Below are 15,903 nucleotides of genomic sequence, written 5' to 3'. Positions count from 1 at the left end.
TCGTACCTGTGTTAGGGTATCTACAGTTGCAAATATAATCAACAATTCTAGAGTCATTAAAATTGATCAAGATGCAATCGCCCCTTATATTTTTAGCCAAATGACCAACCCACGGTACCCTCTGAAGCATGAGTATTTTGCCAACAAGGTGAGGGGGCAGGGGTCTGTTCAGATTTAGCCAGTGTACAACCCTATTCCAAAGTTTTGTGGGGCCTTCCACCTCATCTTTGTCCAGCCTTGGAACCCCAGCAAGGACTACCACGAGTGGACAAACCTCCGGAGGTAGATTTAGAATTTTTTTCCCCATATTAGGTTGAGTAGTAGGGACCTCCCCACTTGTCACATCCTGTGGTAAGTTATGTTTTTGCTTACTTGAGCTATTTATATTGACTGGGGCTAAATCCTTAATAAGGGGGGTAAGTGTAGGTGCAGGTGGTGGGGCCAAGTGGGCTGTGTTTGGTGCTATTGTTTCTTTCTGAGTGGCTGGTACAGCAGCCTTTTCCTTGCGGGTTTTAACCAGTGATTTAGTAGCGGTGGTGGAATTATCCCTTATGGTGGATTCCAAAATTCCCTTGAGGTCACACTCAATTCTTTTTAAGTGGACCTCTATCTTGCTCAACCTTTCCTCTAATGGAAGTAAAAAAGAGCCTGAGGGTCTCATAGATGGTGTTAGACTCCCGTTCCCCTTGGCTGGGCAAGCCACCTGTTGCCTGGCTCATCCTGCAAGGCGCGGAAGAATCGTCTGAGCCTGGGACTGGATTTGCTACAGGTTGCTCCAGGATAAGTGGATTTTCTTTCGTGGCTTTTCGGGGTTTCCTTTTCCTCCCACCAGTGTTATTGACTAACCCTTGCTTGTTTTTTGGGATTGCCCCCGGGTCTCTCCCACACTGTTGCCTAGTGTTATGCACCTTAACTATATTGGGCACAGAGAGAAACCTTTGGGGGGATAGCAGTAATGATTCTGAAGCCGTAGACTGACCACTAAGAGAAGCCTGTGACACATCACAAGCTGGAAGCTGAGGGGTGGAAAGTTCTAAGATTGGGGAAGCACTTATAACACTATTAACATTTAAGTTATCAGGAGTCCGCACAATAGCAATGTGTCCCATTGAAGACCTTCTTGCGATGGCCAGCTCCTGGGAGACCCGTTGCACCATTATAGTGATTCCCTCATCAACCACACTATTCATTCTCGTTATGAAGTTGTCCATTGCACCCGTGAAGTTAGCAGCATCCGTTCTCCCCTTGACCTCCTTGGGAGGCATAGTAGGAATAATGATGGACTACAACAATATACAGAAACAAATCCTGAGGAACACTTGCAATTATAATTGGGTTTAACATAGAGAACTTTCCACAGACTCTTCATATATAGGAGCAAGGAAAAACAACAAAAAAGCAGTAAAAGAGCCGGATTAGTAGGATTATATTGCAATCCCGGTACACGTACTATTGCACACGGATTGTAATCATAATGGGAAACGTCCTTCAGGACGAAGAGGAATCACGTTGTGCTTTCACAACGTCGGCAATAGAAAGCGCAGTTAGCACGCATTCGTTCAGCACACAAGTCGTTATAACGACTTGCTTTAGAGGGGTTCATTGGTGGAATGGTGTTGGATTCAAAGTCAAACTCCTCCTATTTGTAGTCCACTCCTTTCTTTTGTTGGATGTTTGCAAAAAACTCTTATTATCCAAGGTCGCTCAAAAAGCATGCACATTTTAATGCCGGTTAATAATTATATATAAAAGTGTTATATGTAAAGCGCATTTGCAAAAGTGCTACATAAAAAATAGATTATTATACATAGGAAATGACTACTTGACATAATTGACGTATGACTCAAACAAAGGACTTTTTTTTTAAAGAGACAATTAGAACAATCAATCAGTCATAGCATTTGTAGAGCGCACTACATACCCGTGAGGGTCTCAAGGTGCTGGGGGGGGGGGGGGGGGGGGGGGTACTACTACTGTTCGAAGAGCCAGGTCTTGAGGTGTCTCCTGAAGGTTAGGAGGTCTTCGGTCTGCCGTAGGTGGATGGGGAGGGTGTTCCACGTCTTGGCAGCGAGGTGGGAGAATGATCTGCCGCCGGTGGTCACTCTTCGGAGGCTGGGGATGGCGGCGAGGGCGTGTTCTGCGGAGCAGAGCTGGCGGGCGGGTGTGTAGAGACTGAGTCGGCTGTTGAGGTACACTGGTCCGGTGTCGTGGAGTGCTTTGTGTGCGTGGTTGAGGAGCTTGAAGGTTATCCTCTTGTTCATTGGGTGCCAGTGCAGGTCTTTCAGGTGGGGTGTGATGTGGCTGCGGCGGGGGATGTCGAGATTAGGCATGCGGAGGCGTTCGGGATGCGTTGGAGTCCTTTCAGGAGTTTGGCTGGGGCTCCTGCGTAAAGTGCGTTGCCGTAGTCCAGTCTGCTGCGGACGAGGGCCTGGGTGATTGTCCTTCTAGATCCGGTGGGGATCCTCTTGAAGATCCTGCGAAGGGTGTTGAAGCAGGAGGAGGAGACAGCATTGACCTGCTTTGTCATGGAGAGTGTGGAGTTGAGGATGACCCCCAGGTATCGTGCATGGTTAGTGGTTGTAGGGGGTGCTCCTAGTGCCGTTGGCCACCAGGAGTCGACCCAGGCCGTGGGGGTGGAACCGAGGATGAGGACCTCCGTCTTGTTCAAGTTCAGCTTCAGACAGCTGTTCCTCATCCAGTCGGCGATGGCCTTCATTCCTTCGTGAACGTTGGTTTTGGTGGTGTGGGGGTCCTTGGTGAGCGAGAGGATCAGCGGGTGTCGTCGGCGTAGGAGTTAATGTTGAGGTTGTGCTGTCGGGCGACATGGGCGAGTGGTGCCATGTAGATGTTGAACAGCGTTGGGCTGAGGGATGAGCCATGGGGGACGAGGGCATGTGTGCCGATGAAGTCGGTGATGGAGTCGCTGAACTGCTGTCGGGGTCCGGGGGGTCTGTAGATGAGGGTGCCTCTGAGGGTGGTGTTGGGGTCGGTGTGGATCTGGAAGTGCAGGAGTTAAGTTGGTGCCCAATAACAAAGATAGAAGCAGCTGCAAGAAAGTACAAACATTGGCATAGCCAGTAGGCCTCACCTTTAGCACCTTATCAGTGTGTAGCCATGCAGCATATTATCCTGAATGTTGTGCCGCCAGTGATTGAAGAGCTATTCAATTACTACACCTGTTTTATACAGGCAGAAATGGCTAACACTCCTATATAAAGTGTTTAAATTACAAAGTCACTAAAAAACAGGTTGGACAACATTTAGATTCAAAAGTAGAGCAGAAGAAAGAAAAGTAAGGATTTAACTTTTTGTTCTTTAAACAACTGCTTTAATTATGCTCCATGATCAAACCTGGTCAGACCTGTCTTACCCTTTAGCTGCTGGCTATGGCAGCAGGTGGTGTGACGTCAGTACTCAACTGTAATAAGTTATTATAGTTGAGTTCTGATGTCATTTCTTTGTAATCTGTGACTTGGTGCGTCACAAGTCACTAAATATAAACACATTTGAAATGCAGTTTTATACAAGTATGACAGAATCCCATGTATTATAAGGATATTGCAGGTTATTGAGGAGTTCCATGGCCACATAAAGGTATAAGGTAGAAGGCTGAGTTCCTTTGTAAGGGCATGGAACTCCAAGGTGGCTCAATATCCTTATAATGTATGTCAGGGAGTACTTTATTCCTTATAATAGATGGTCATACATTCCCCTTTCCCCCAAACTGCTTTAAGTATTTGGTGCCGCCTTCTTTCATATGAAATAGACAGGGTGTTTGCAGACATGAAAAATAAAAGTAAAATTGGTGCAAAATTAAACATATCAAAAATCAGTTAGAAATTGGATTCAAGGCAGAAGGCAGGCTTACTTTATAAGATGAAGACGCTCCTTGGTGATTTGCAATATCCTTATTATGTGTGGTAAGGAGTTCTTTATCCAATTCATCACAAGTGATCGGCTACATGGTCATGCCTTAATTACAGGTTACTACAGACCTACCAACTCCTCTGTAATAAGAAAGTTCGTAACCAGCTTTTATGCAGGAATTGCAACCTATCTTGTATTATAATAAAACTTTAATTCAACCCCTGCAAACAACACTTGGGCACTGTTAAACTGCGAAACACGCTTTTGCAATGCATGCAGAAGGACGAAAACACTGAAACACAAATAGTGATAATCTATTAGGAACGCTTCCGCACAAGTAAAGAAAACTGTCAACCAAGTCAGAAAACATACTAAAGTGTTAACATTTATAAAGTGAGATAATATTAAAATTAAGTTGGGGCAGTAAACTAGGTGTTTCAATATACAAAATAGCCTTCAGGAGCTGTCGGCCTCCTGCGGGAGTCAGGGGCAGAGTTGGGATTCGGCACAGTGCCTTTCAGGGCCTCCTCTCAGAGGGTGCTGTCTTGAGTTCTCTTGCAGCTATGGCGGCGGTGAGGCACAGGGCAGCTCGACTGCTCTAGAAACTGCAGCGCACCTTGTGAATCTCCACTATGCAAACGTTTTATGCGTTGGGTGCCATGAGGGTAGGGTTTGCATGAGAGGATAGGAGTGAGGGGAGGGGAAACCTTCCAAAGGTTATTTGTGCGTCCGTACAGGCTACCTATACAATAACAACTATTCCTGGGTCTAGAGTCAACATGTTGTCAAAAGGAAATTCCTTGTATTAGAGTCTTGTTTTGACCGTAAGAAACACACACTAAATGCACTATGTCATCGTCCCACACCGCCAATTTAGAGTCATGGGTCACACTGACCACGCTCGCACAAGATGGGTACATTATAATGAGGTTCTGTAGCAAAGTGATTATACGCTGCAGTTATGCACCATAACAAATGCAAATGCAAATTATAACTCAGCAATTCAGAGAATCGGTGGTTACATTGTTGTGTCACTTTAGAAACTCATACTTAAATCACATTGCTCTTTTTTTTTTACAAAAGCTAAGTGGTGCGTGTTTTAAGTCTTGGGTTATTGAGTGCAAAGGGTTGTGTTACTGGAGTAATTTCATTTTAAATGATTCCTTTCTTACCTATTCCAGGCCTACACCATCTTTACAGATGACCGGTTTGCCCTTGTGCAAGATTAACACTATTCTTAGGACATCTGTCAGAAATATTCTTTCTTGGCTAGTCTCACTGAAATAATAAAACATGTGGTCAGAGATATCTGCATCACGCTAACAGCCTTGGGGGGGGCAAAAAACACAGCGAAGAAAGGCAGTAAGGGATTAATTGTTGCACCACCTATATATACACATTTGTTTAAAACAGATGCTGTATGCAAGCTGCCCACCTCCTAAGTCCACTGTCAAAGGACTTTTACAACAAATAAATATCGAACAAGCACTTGGAGAGGCAGCCAAGAAAACAGTAAAGGAAAAAGTATCAATGTAACAAAATACAGCTGATGTCATTCACTGAAGTATAAAAAGTCTTGTTTTAATGAATCTTCTTGACACAGTGATACAATTAGACAGCCAAAATTTTCAGTATCAAAGAACCAATGAAAAAGCCAAGAAACAGCCAAAAAGAAAAAAAAAAGATTTTCTCAGTACAGCGATCAAGAGAAAATTGTCTTGTTTACATTTGCGTCCTGTTCAAGCTACGTCATCCTTTATCTTTGATGCAATATCATTATAGGACACGCACCTCAATAAGCTTTTCTGCCCAAGCATTTTTCCCATTGGAGATTGTACTACCTTGTTTGCTGCTATATCAAGTGAATCTTGCCCTGAGGAAGCCCGCTTCAGCGAAACGCGTTGGCTGTTTCTTGGCTTTTTCATTGGTTCTTTGATACTGAATATTTTGGCTGTCTAATTGTATCGGCAGTTAATCAGAGGTAGATAGGACACTTGTAACCACGTTGCCAGGAGATCTGTTGAAAACCCCCCATAAACGCTGTGTATTCGAAAAGCGGTTTATCTTAATTCTCCGCCCCACACTAGCGTTGTGGCATTTATCATAGGGTTCGACAACGTGCACCATGCCGGCCTCACCCGAGGTCTAATTGATACTGAAAATTTTGGCTGTCTAATTGTATCACTGTGTCAAGAAGATTCATTAAAACAAGACTTTTTATACTTCAGTGAAGGACATCAGCTGTATTTTGTTACATGGATTCTTTTTCCTTTACTGTTTTCTAGGTCGCCTCTCCAAGTACTTGTTCGATATTCACAGCCGGGGGGGCACCACTTGTCTAGCGCGGGGTAGGGGATGCCGGGGAACAGGCACTCAAATTCCATTGCTGCTGCGGCCGCCTGCACTTCAGGGGATACAGATTAGAAAAAAATACATGGAAATGCTCTTTTTTGGTACCACAGGAGCATGGGAAGCAGTGATGTATACCAAGACAGGGTACAAGCCGGGAGGCTCAATTCCCTTGGGAGCATCACGAGCTGTAAAATTGCACAGGTAGATAGGTTCGAGTATCAGCATTGGATAAAAATCCTATGAATCGGAGTAAATACCTAATCGCCTCATGAAAACATGAATCTTGTTAAACGTGCTAATATCATCAGGTAGAGTTAGCGCTGGAGGAGAAAGAAGAACCAGGCACAAAGGGGAGCAAGTGAGGCTGCAATGCCTTATGCGCTCCACTGAAACCGGGTAGAACAGCTTTGCCAAGTAAATGTAAAAAAATCAGACAGCGACGCGTGGGTAGGACGGGCGAGCGTCCAGTGATATAGGAAGAATGGGGAAGAGACGAATGCTGAAATAAAATGCAAGCAACTATGGGCACCGAAGCTGAACACAGACACACATGACCCACGTTGTGCTACTATGTATCTTGAGCTCACTGTGGGGGGAAAAATGGCCTTTTTTTTTGCACTGAACTTTGTTCTCCAGAAAGGATTATTTTCGTGTTTCTCTGCCTGCTACAGAAAGGAACCCATATCAAGTGTCCATCTTTCCTTTAGGACTGAGCCTACAACATGTTCCCTGTCTACATGCTGGTACAGAGGGAAGGAATCTCCTCTTTCTTTGCCTGTTTGTGCTAGTAACTGACTGGTTTTATTAGGAAGGTTTTTATATTTTTCAAGCTCTGTGTACTTTTTAAGCATTCTTTACCCTTCTGGGACTCTGGAATACAGCTGGTGTCTTCACAATACAGCAACTTTGCAGAGCTGCTCCTTCACCAAAACTCGAAGCCTGGCTAAGCTAATCCAAAGGTAGTGCTGCTTGCTGAGTGGGAAGGGTGTCTGGTCATTATGAGAATTTTTGTGTCACTATCACATTCCAGTTCTTGTCCCCTTTGTCATCTGCACATCCACATCCAGGATGATTCCATTTCCACTGGTCCAAGACTCCTCTACACAGAGTGCTCCTTTCGGTTCATACACGCCTTCTTCTGGGTACCATGCTCTTGTCCTTCTCTGCCAAAGGTTGTGCCCAGGATTATTTTGTAGTACTCTACATCCTCAATTTCCGAGTGCACACGTGGGCCTCATCCATCCTAGGAAGCTGAGCCAACTCTAATGTAAAGTTGTTGAACTCTCACTCAAGGGAATCCTGCACTGCTATGAAATGTACAAAATGAAAGAAACCCAAGGCATTGTTTTGCCTCTTACGGTTTTATCAGCAAGACGCTGATTGAGTCTCTTAGCACCAGAGCTCAAGTCCTAAAATAATATTGGGGGAATAATTCAGTTTAAACTGACACATCACCGGAAGTAGAACAAGATGGCAGTGGTAATAACACATTGCTTGCACATCCCAAAGAAGTCAAGGCTAGTACATAAAATACAAAGGGACCTGTGTGCTCAAATGTATACACACTATGCCACCTAATTAGTATGTATACATATAGAAACACCGGTTCCAAATAAAAATCAATTTACATGATCCAGAGCACCATCCAATACAGTCATTTGGATCTGTCTATTCCACAGACCAACTTTTATTCAAAAACTGATTCAATCTAACAATTTTGTTGACGCGCAGGTCAAAGAAGAAATGGTACAGCCAACACGTGTTTTGTCGTGATGAAGACTTTTTCAAGGCTCTTCACTTTAAATCACACAATGCATAAGTGTATTTCGTCTGTAAGGTTTTTCGAGAAAATCCAAGGAAGTCCTAGGAGCCCCCAGGACTTATTAAGTTTTAAGAAAGGTCTGGAACCAAATCAAACCTGTAGAAAATCGTCTGGATGCCCCAAACTTTTTAATTTCAGGACAACAAAGTAACCCGGGCTATTATCGGCCCGATCGCCAAGGCGTTGAACCCTTTGCAGTTTTGCAGAGTTCTCAGTGTGTAATAGTCTTAACCACTATATTGTGTGGTGCTCTGGATCATGATTGGCTGACAATGTGTAAAAGAAAATGTACGACTATAGGATCATTAAGAGGATGAAACATGAGCAGTCACGACAACATTTAATATTGTTTTTTATTCAATAAACGGGGACCCGTAAAAACTAATAGGCTGCTTTCTTTACATATTTAATACTTATAATGAGGATCCAGTGATAATTAATACTTTTAGTTTCTAAAGAATTTTCTATTCATTTTCAGGTGCAAGAGAATTGCATTTTGGCCTAAATGAACATCAAGGGAATATTATGAAATATATATCACAAACTATAAATAAATGTTATAGAATTTCAATAACTTCAATGAGATTGTAGGAAAGGAAAAACATTTTGATCGTAATTATTCGTGATATACCAACTTGCTAATGTTGAAATAAAGGCTTAGTTTGGTAGTTTTAATATATACCTAACATGGGACCGAAATGAGTCTGATATTGGACACGCCCTGCTTAATCATGGCAGCTACGCTTGGAGATTTAATTTAAATGACTGTACCTCCTCTATAGAAAAAATAGGCATGCCTGGTTCTATCATGGCTGTCGCGAACACGTAAAGACGTTCAACAACCCGGAAGGAGTCTGATAATTGACACTAAGCATTGAGATGTATCTTTAATGACTGTGATACTACTATAAAAACACAGGCATGCCTGGTTCTATCATGGCTGCCGCGTACGTACACGTAGGTTCAACAACCCGGAAGGAGGAATAAAAGGGACGGCCCCTAAGCTTGCTTTACAAACAGAACCAGAAGTCTGTTACTTTGAAATGCTGATGGTATAAAGAAAAAGGAGGTAAGCGATAAAGGGAGTCAATAGATTACTAGGAGTGCGCAAACCCTTATTCAATATAATTGGGAGGGAAGATTCATTAAGTATACCCCCAATAGACTTATACAAATATAATTTGGGGTGAATATAAGATCCCGGAGTGGCTGTACTAAATTGTTTACTGGTACCGGCATAGGACAGGTACGTAATACGCCTTGGCCAGTTAGTTAATAAAACGGACAGTTAATAAAACATTTGACCAAACTAGATGTCGATACTTTAAAACTTTAGACTTCTGAGTCTTATGTGCATAAAGGGGCAGTAACGTAATGTACCTCGGTAGGTTAGTTAAATTAAAAGCTCGACCTAACAAGATGGTGATATGCAAACCCTTAGACATTTGAGTCTTATTATGTTCACAAATAAAGTACCAGATTGAAAGTACTTTTTCTTTTTAATTTACACTTCCATTTTAATGTTGATTTTGAAATTTCTGGATTTCACAAAGTTTCCAAAGAGTACTCCTGGAAAACTCTTCTGAATTCCTGTTTAAGTTCATATAAAGTCATGGCCTTTGTGGACAACTGCACATATGAAAAAGGCTTTGCATTGATGAAGTCACTTTGATGCCTATTTTAATCTCTTTCATCCAAGTTATTGGAGAGGACCTGCTCTGTCCCTAAAACACATCGACAGTACTATTCGGCTAAAAGTGTTTAGAGTAAAGTGAGCTGGATGGCAAATTAATATTCCACTAATGGCTTGAAGCAATGTACACTGCTCATACCTTCCTAATGTACCTCACGTCACCTATGCCAATGCATGCCAACTGTGGGCGTGGACGACAATATTAATGCGCAGACACCTGTGGACATTTCCCAATAGGAAGTCAGACGCAGTTCAACGATACCCAAGGTGTGTGAGGACATCTCAATCCGGGTAATATCACTTAAGGCTTCTGAAGAGAGACGTACTGAGGTGGAGTCAGGCTCCTATGCCTCAGGATCACCAATCAAAGACCTGACAACATGGGCCCCCTTGAGACTCTTACTGTGGGGAGTGCTGGGGAGTATCTTTGTCGGTCTCCAGGATATGTTACAGCTTGCATTTGCATGCCCATGCCAAAAAGACCACAATTTGTGGTTTGGAATTTTGTTTTTCTTCCTTCCAGGAGTTGCCTTCTCCATACTAAATGTGATGAAATGAAAGTGGGGAGGTGGCGCTGGGGGCAAATGTCCTGCTCTCAGTTTGCCGGCTTGCCTTCTCTGCGATTTTGGCCGCAACTTTTTTTCCCCTTGCTCATGTGGGGAACAGCGGTGTTCTTGAATGGAGATGCCTTCGCCTGCATGACAACAAATCGTTGCGAGGATATAGAAAGTCCAGACCTCGTAGTCTGCAGATACGAAGATGAGTTCGCCACAGATGAGGAAGAGAGGTGTTACCGTTACTGGTCCTTCGTGTCAAAGGTAGGCTGTGCGAACTTCGATTTGAGAAAGCACCCGTTATCCATTCCAGGCTTAGAGTAGTGTTAACCACCTTATCTACATAAACACATGTACTGTCAACAGTATCACTGAAAAAAACTCAACATTTTGCATCCAGTTCAACATTTTGAGAACCAAAATGTCCACTAGACAACAAAAATATTGGGTTTCTTTTTTTTTTATTTGCATTTTTTAAACCATATAAACATATCAAGTATGTCACATAAGTTCCTCCACCATACCCTACCCCCCTTCCACCTTCCGCCCACCCTCCCTAGAATCTCACATAAAAAGAACACTACACTTGGATACAGTGATGTGCCACCTAACGCTGCATTGCGCATAGCCGTCCATAACCCTCCCCACATGTGTCCGGACAGAAGGGTGGTCTGTCCTCTCTTTTTCATAGTCCCCTGTCTAGACCATAGTACCTTCTCAATTTCCCCCACACTCTATTGAACGTCTTGGGGCAACCTCTAGCTTTGTATGTGACCCTCTCTGCTGCCATGTAGAGATCCATGCCTCTTCTCTAATTCATCGAGTTGCGGGGGTATGGGAGCGCCCCAAGCCCGCGCCACATCCCTCTTGGCCACCACCAAAGCCAGCGAGAGGAAAATAAAGAGTGGGCGATTCAGATCCAACTCATTTGTTATTCCCAATAGAACCAATTTAGGCTCCACCGGGAGGGCCGTTTCCAGTATGTCGCTTAATTCCCCTAATAACTTGGCTCAGTAATCCTGGATAACACGGCAGTCTCAAATGGTATGATAAAAGTCTCCCTCCGCACACCCACATTGTAGACAATTAGGGTCACTGGCCCACCCCATCCGGTGCAATCGATGTCTATCATAATAGACCCTATGGAGGATTTAAATTGTATGAGCCGAAGCAGATGAAAGTACTTTTTAGAGAAAAATTAATTGGCCCCTAAAAACAGCAAACCTTAAAAAAGATGTATAAAGAAAGTAATTAAGAGAAGATATAGCTTAAAACGATGTTATACAATTCCTAGAGTATTAAAATGGAAATATATATATTCATTTCATTACAGTATTTGTGGATCTGATCAATTGAAAAAGATTGGATCGAAAGAACATAGTGGAATAAAAAGGAATAAAAAGGACTATAAAATACCATCAAGAGGATATTTGAGTAAGTGAAAACACAAATATTTTGAGGGTCAGTTTGAATTTGAGTGTAATACTACAATCTCTTACAATAAAGTAGACATACAACTTTGTCTTAATTGGACTTTTTCACAATAGGTGACCACCCTTTACTCATTTGAAATTACACTCAGAGGGGTCCTACTAATTCTGAGAAAGCCACTCTTTCCAAATAAGTTATATAAAGGGATAATCGATTATGAAAATGGATTGACAGTAAGAGAATATTAATAATGGGTTCACTATTTATAGGAAACCACCAAGGATTATAATTGAAGATAATATTTCCTTGAAAAGGTGCACAGTAATTCAACTAGGTCTGCACGGTTGAAATTTCTCAGTTAAAGCTTGTCTGGATGAGATTCCATATTTTACTTTTCGATTTTAAACAAAAGTACATATTTTGATCAAGGTTTCCAGCATATAATGAGCCTGATCTAATTGTCAAAAATAAAAATGATATTCATTTTTAAAACTAAAAAAAATATTTTTTTGACTGAGGGTGTGCACTGAAACAACAGAGATAATGCTTTTTATAATCAATTTTATTTAAAATGTAACAAAGAAAAACAGCACCATTCAGGACTACAACGTAAAAGGCAAAACCAAGGCAAAAACACATCACATTGGCATACAAGAATAGACACACATAAGGCCAATATTGACATGCCTACTTCCAATCTAGAGATCATAGCAATCCAAATTAGTCTTCTATCACCTCAACCCATTTCCTCCACATTCGGCAAAATTTCTTAGGAAATCCCCTGACCACATATAGAGTCCGTTCCTGCGCGGCTCGCCAGTGCACCCCTCTGCGCCACCGCGTTAACCAGAAACCGGTCCTCGGAAGCTTGTTTCCGGTCCAGGGAAGGCATGGCTTGGCAGTTCGGGCTGGACTGTTCCCGTAAGGCACAGGGTCAGACTGATTTGCATATAGCCATGTCTTAACTGGGGTGGCAGAGTGGGCTAAAGAACGGTGATGGATCAAACCCAGATCTTTTGACTGGGTGTGAGTGTTTGATTGGTTCAGATGCTTCGTCCATCACCACCCCCTTTTGTACCGCTTTTGGCCGCCATAAGTGTGGCAGGGTATGCTCAGACGTGAGTCCCTTGCTCACTTTGCCACTGGATTCAAGCAAGCCGGGCTGAAGATGGCTGGAATGTCAGAAACCGGTGCTCGGAAGCTTGTTTCCGGTCCAGGGAAGGCATGGCTTGGCAGTTCGGGCTAGACTGTTCCCATGAGGCACAGGGTCAGACTGATTTGCAAATAGCCATGTCTGAACTGGGGTGGCAGAGTGGGCTAAAGAACGGTGATGGATCAAACCCAGATCTTTTGACTGGGTGTGAGTGTTTGATTGGTTCAGATGCTCCGTCCATCACCACCCCCCCGCCCCCTTTTGTACCGCAAGTTAATGTGGGCACAGTAGTGTTCAACCAGTGAGCCGCAATGTCTCTCCTAGCTACTAGCAGTGCTGTATTGAGGAAGAGTTTCACAGCCCTGTTGCCATCCAGCCCCTCGGTAATGCCCAGGAGAACACATGTAGGATCAAGAGGAACCTCCAAGCCCAGGGCCCCCGTGAGTTCTCCCGTTAAGGACTCCCAATACCACTGCATCACTAGGGAAAGCAATACCATATGATAAAAGTCTGCAGGGGAGTGACATGTGAGGATGTACTTGATTACTGAAGATGCTATTGTACGAGGGATGCGATGCACAGTACATGTTCCACACGCCACGTAAAGTGATCTATGTAATGTTGTACCTATGATGTAAATTGTATGAAGTAATCGATAAATGTATGTATCATTGCAATGTACCCAATCAATTACTCAATTGCAAGTACGATGCTCTTCCTGACCTACGCACCTGTTCTGTTTTAAGGAAACTGTAAGATAGGCAGCATGCAGTATATTTGGACCAGCCGAAGCCTCGCTGAGACGGCAATAGTTCTAGGGGCCATCATTGCATCTCTCCAGTCAGCGTCCTCCAGAGCCGTGAGCCAGCCCTCCCATTTGTCCCGGAGTTGAGAGGGAGTTGGGGGTGTTGTTGGTGAGTGAGCGGTAAATGCGGGAGATCCCTCCCCTACCCAAATCACCGGTCATGACCTGAGCTTTGGGTGGACTATACTCAGGCAAGGAAGTGCCCTCCGAAATATAGGAGCAGGGGGCATGGGGCAGCTGCAAATATCGAAAAAATTGAGAGGAGTGGAGGGAGTGTCTGGCCTGCAAGTCCTGAAAGGAGCATAGATGAGTACAGCTCCAGACATCGGAGATAACGCTAATATAAAAAGAAGTGTTGATTGCATTTAATCTTTTATTTTTAATGTAATGTCTGATTTTTATTAATCCTATGAAGAAGTTGTGAATTTTTAATAAGTCCTGAAGAAGATGGTAAGAAAAGAAAATATGCGCTGAAACGCTGCGTAGACACAATGTTCTATGATACAACTTTTTCTATGTTTACGAAATGGATGTTATAATAAGAAAATTGGAAAGTTTCAAAGAAAAATAATTTGAATTAATGAGCAATGTTGATAATTAGATTAATTGTTTGATTGTATTTTTAACCAATTTTAAATAACAAAATTGTAAGAAATTTGTTTTATGCATTGTATGAAATACATTCATCTTGATAAAATAGAATCTTTAGATGCACATCGTTTGATTGAGTGGACTTGGTTAAGTGTATACTACTTGTGGTCATTAACACGGCACATAAGGGAATTTTGTTTGCTTTTAAGTGGTAACTACCCGGTACCTTTTGGTCTAACTGGGGTAACTTTTTTTTTTGAGTGGACTCTGTATCATGGAATACATTACAGGAGTGGTGTCCCACCACCGTAAAAGTGAACTGACCTCTTTTTCAGTAAAAGCTGATATACTGTCTTTGCTAGATACATACAGCAAATGTTAAGGTATGTATACAATGTATTTATTAGAAGAAAACATGGTGTGGTTATTTGGGCACCAAAAGTTAGAGTACATTTTTTAAAACCTTTTCTCCCGAACTTCACGGGGACCGACTGCACAAAGTATTCGACCAGCAGTCCAAGCATCCGATTACCTTTCAGGTTTGTCCTAAGTGAAGAACAGTATTACCTCCAAAAAACAACACCCTTTTTTCTCATTGGTACTTAGAAACTTTTTCAAATTTCCCTACTTTCAGGCCCTACTAGGGCAAATCTACTTGGTGTGTCTGACCTGCACTACATTGCGGTCAGTCTCAAATTGCACCTAGGTCTACCATGAGCATTGATTACCTTTGGCACTTTGCGAGGCAATTTTTTGCTTAAATCTGTTAACTTCATATGTCCGTTAGATTTTTGTCATTTTGGTATCATTTTTCTTATTACATTTTCTGTCTATTTCTATAAATTGGAGAGTTTTCTAATTGTGTTGAGTTTTGGGCTTTTTAACTCTTTTGGTCCTGTTTAATGTTTTACACATTCGCCTTAACCCCTTCCGTGTGCCACAAAATTTACGCGCTGTGTGGAAGTTTTCATTAGTGGGCGGGGATTCGGATGGCCGGGGGCCGTCCTGCGCACACGCTTACTGTGGCGCTTGACTGCTCCCGGTCTTCACGAGCATGGAAGAGGTTAAGATAAGCCTGCCTACGCTATGCCATGGCTACCAGGAGTTGAGCTCAGGTTTAAATTACTGAAACCTTTGACTTGACCTAATCAGTTAGTTAGTGTAAAAATGGGCATGGCCTCGGACCACCTCTCTGCAACGCAGCCCTGTGGCGCTTACGGGAAGTACCTGGTGGGCTAGTTGGCCCCCATGAACCCTCAGGAGTAAAGGGGACTTAATTCCCCAACTAAAAAATGCACTACAGGGCGCGTTTGCACAATGGTACAGAGAGGAGGCGGCGCCTGTTGTGACAAGTGTGCAAACGCGCCCTGTGGCGCGTTTTAAGCTGGGGGATTAAGTCCCCTAAATCCTGAGGGTCCCTGGGGGCCAACTAGCCCACCAGCAACCTTTTTTTCTTTTTTAGAAGGGGGCTGTGTGGCCCTCCTTTTCCTATTTTTTGGGCCCTAGGGACCACATACCCCAGGCCCTGACCCCTATTTTGCTCTTTTTTTTTGTAAACATGGGAAGGGGCCCCCTCCTGAGGCCATTTTCGGACCCAGGTACCACATCCCCGGGGCATGGCCAGCATTTAAAATT

At 43.1% G+C, this 15,903-nt stretch overlaps 1 protein-coding gene and 1 pseudogene across 2 annotated transcripts in view; one reads left to right on the top strand and one right to left on the bottom strand.

The window, feature by feature from the left end:
• ATP9B (ATPase phospholipid transporting 9B) overlaps positions 1-15,903 on the bottom strand; it is a 2,364,768-nt gene that overhangs the window by 545,085 nt on the left and 1,803,780 nt on the right. The gene's annotated exons all lie outside the window — the stretch shown is intronic.
• LOC147723137 (uncharacterized) lies at positions 101-10,612 on the top strand (annotated as a pseudogene).

This window comes from Lissotriton vulgaris, chromosome 4_1 (assembly GCF_964263255.1).
Source record: "Lissotriton vulgaris chromosome 4_1, aLisVul1.2, whole genome shotgun sequence".
Taxonomy (NCBI): domain Eukaryota; kingdom Metazoa; phylum Chordata; class Amphibia; order Caudata; family Salamandridae; genus Lissotriton; species Lissotriton vulgaris.
This window is presented reverse-complemented; position numbering and strand designations above follow the sequence as displayed.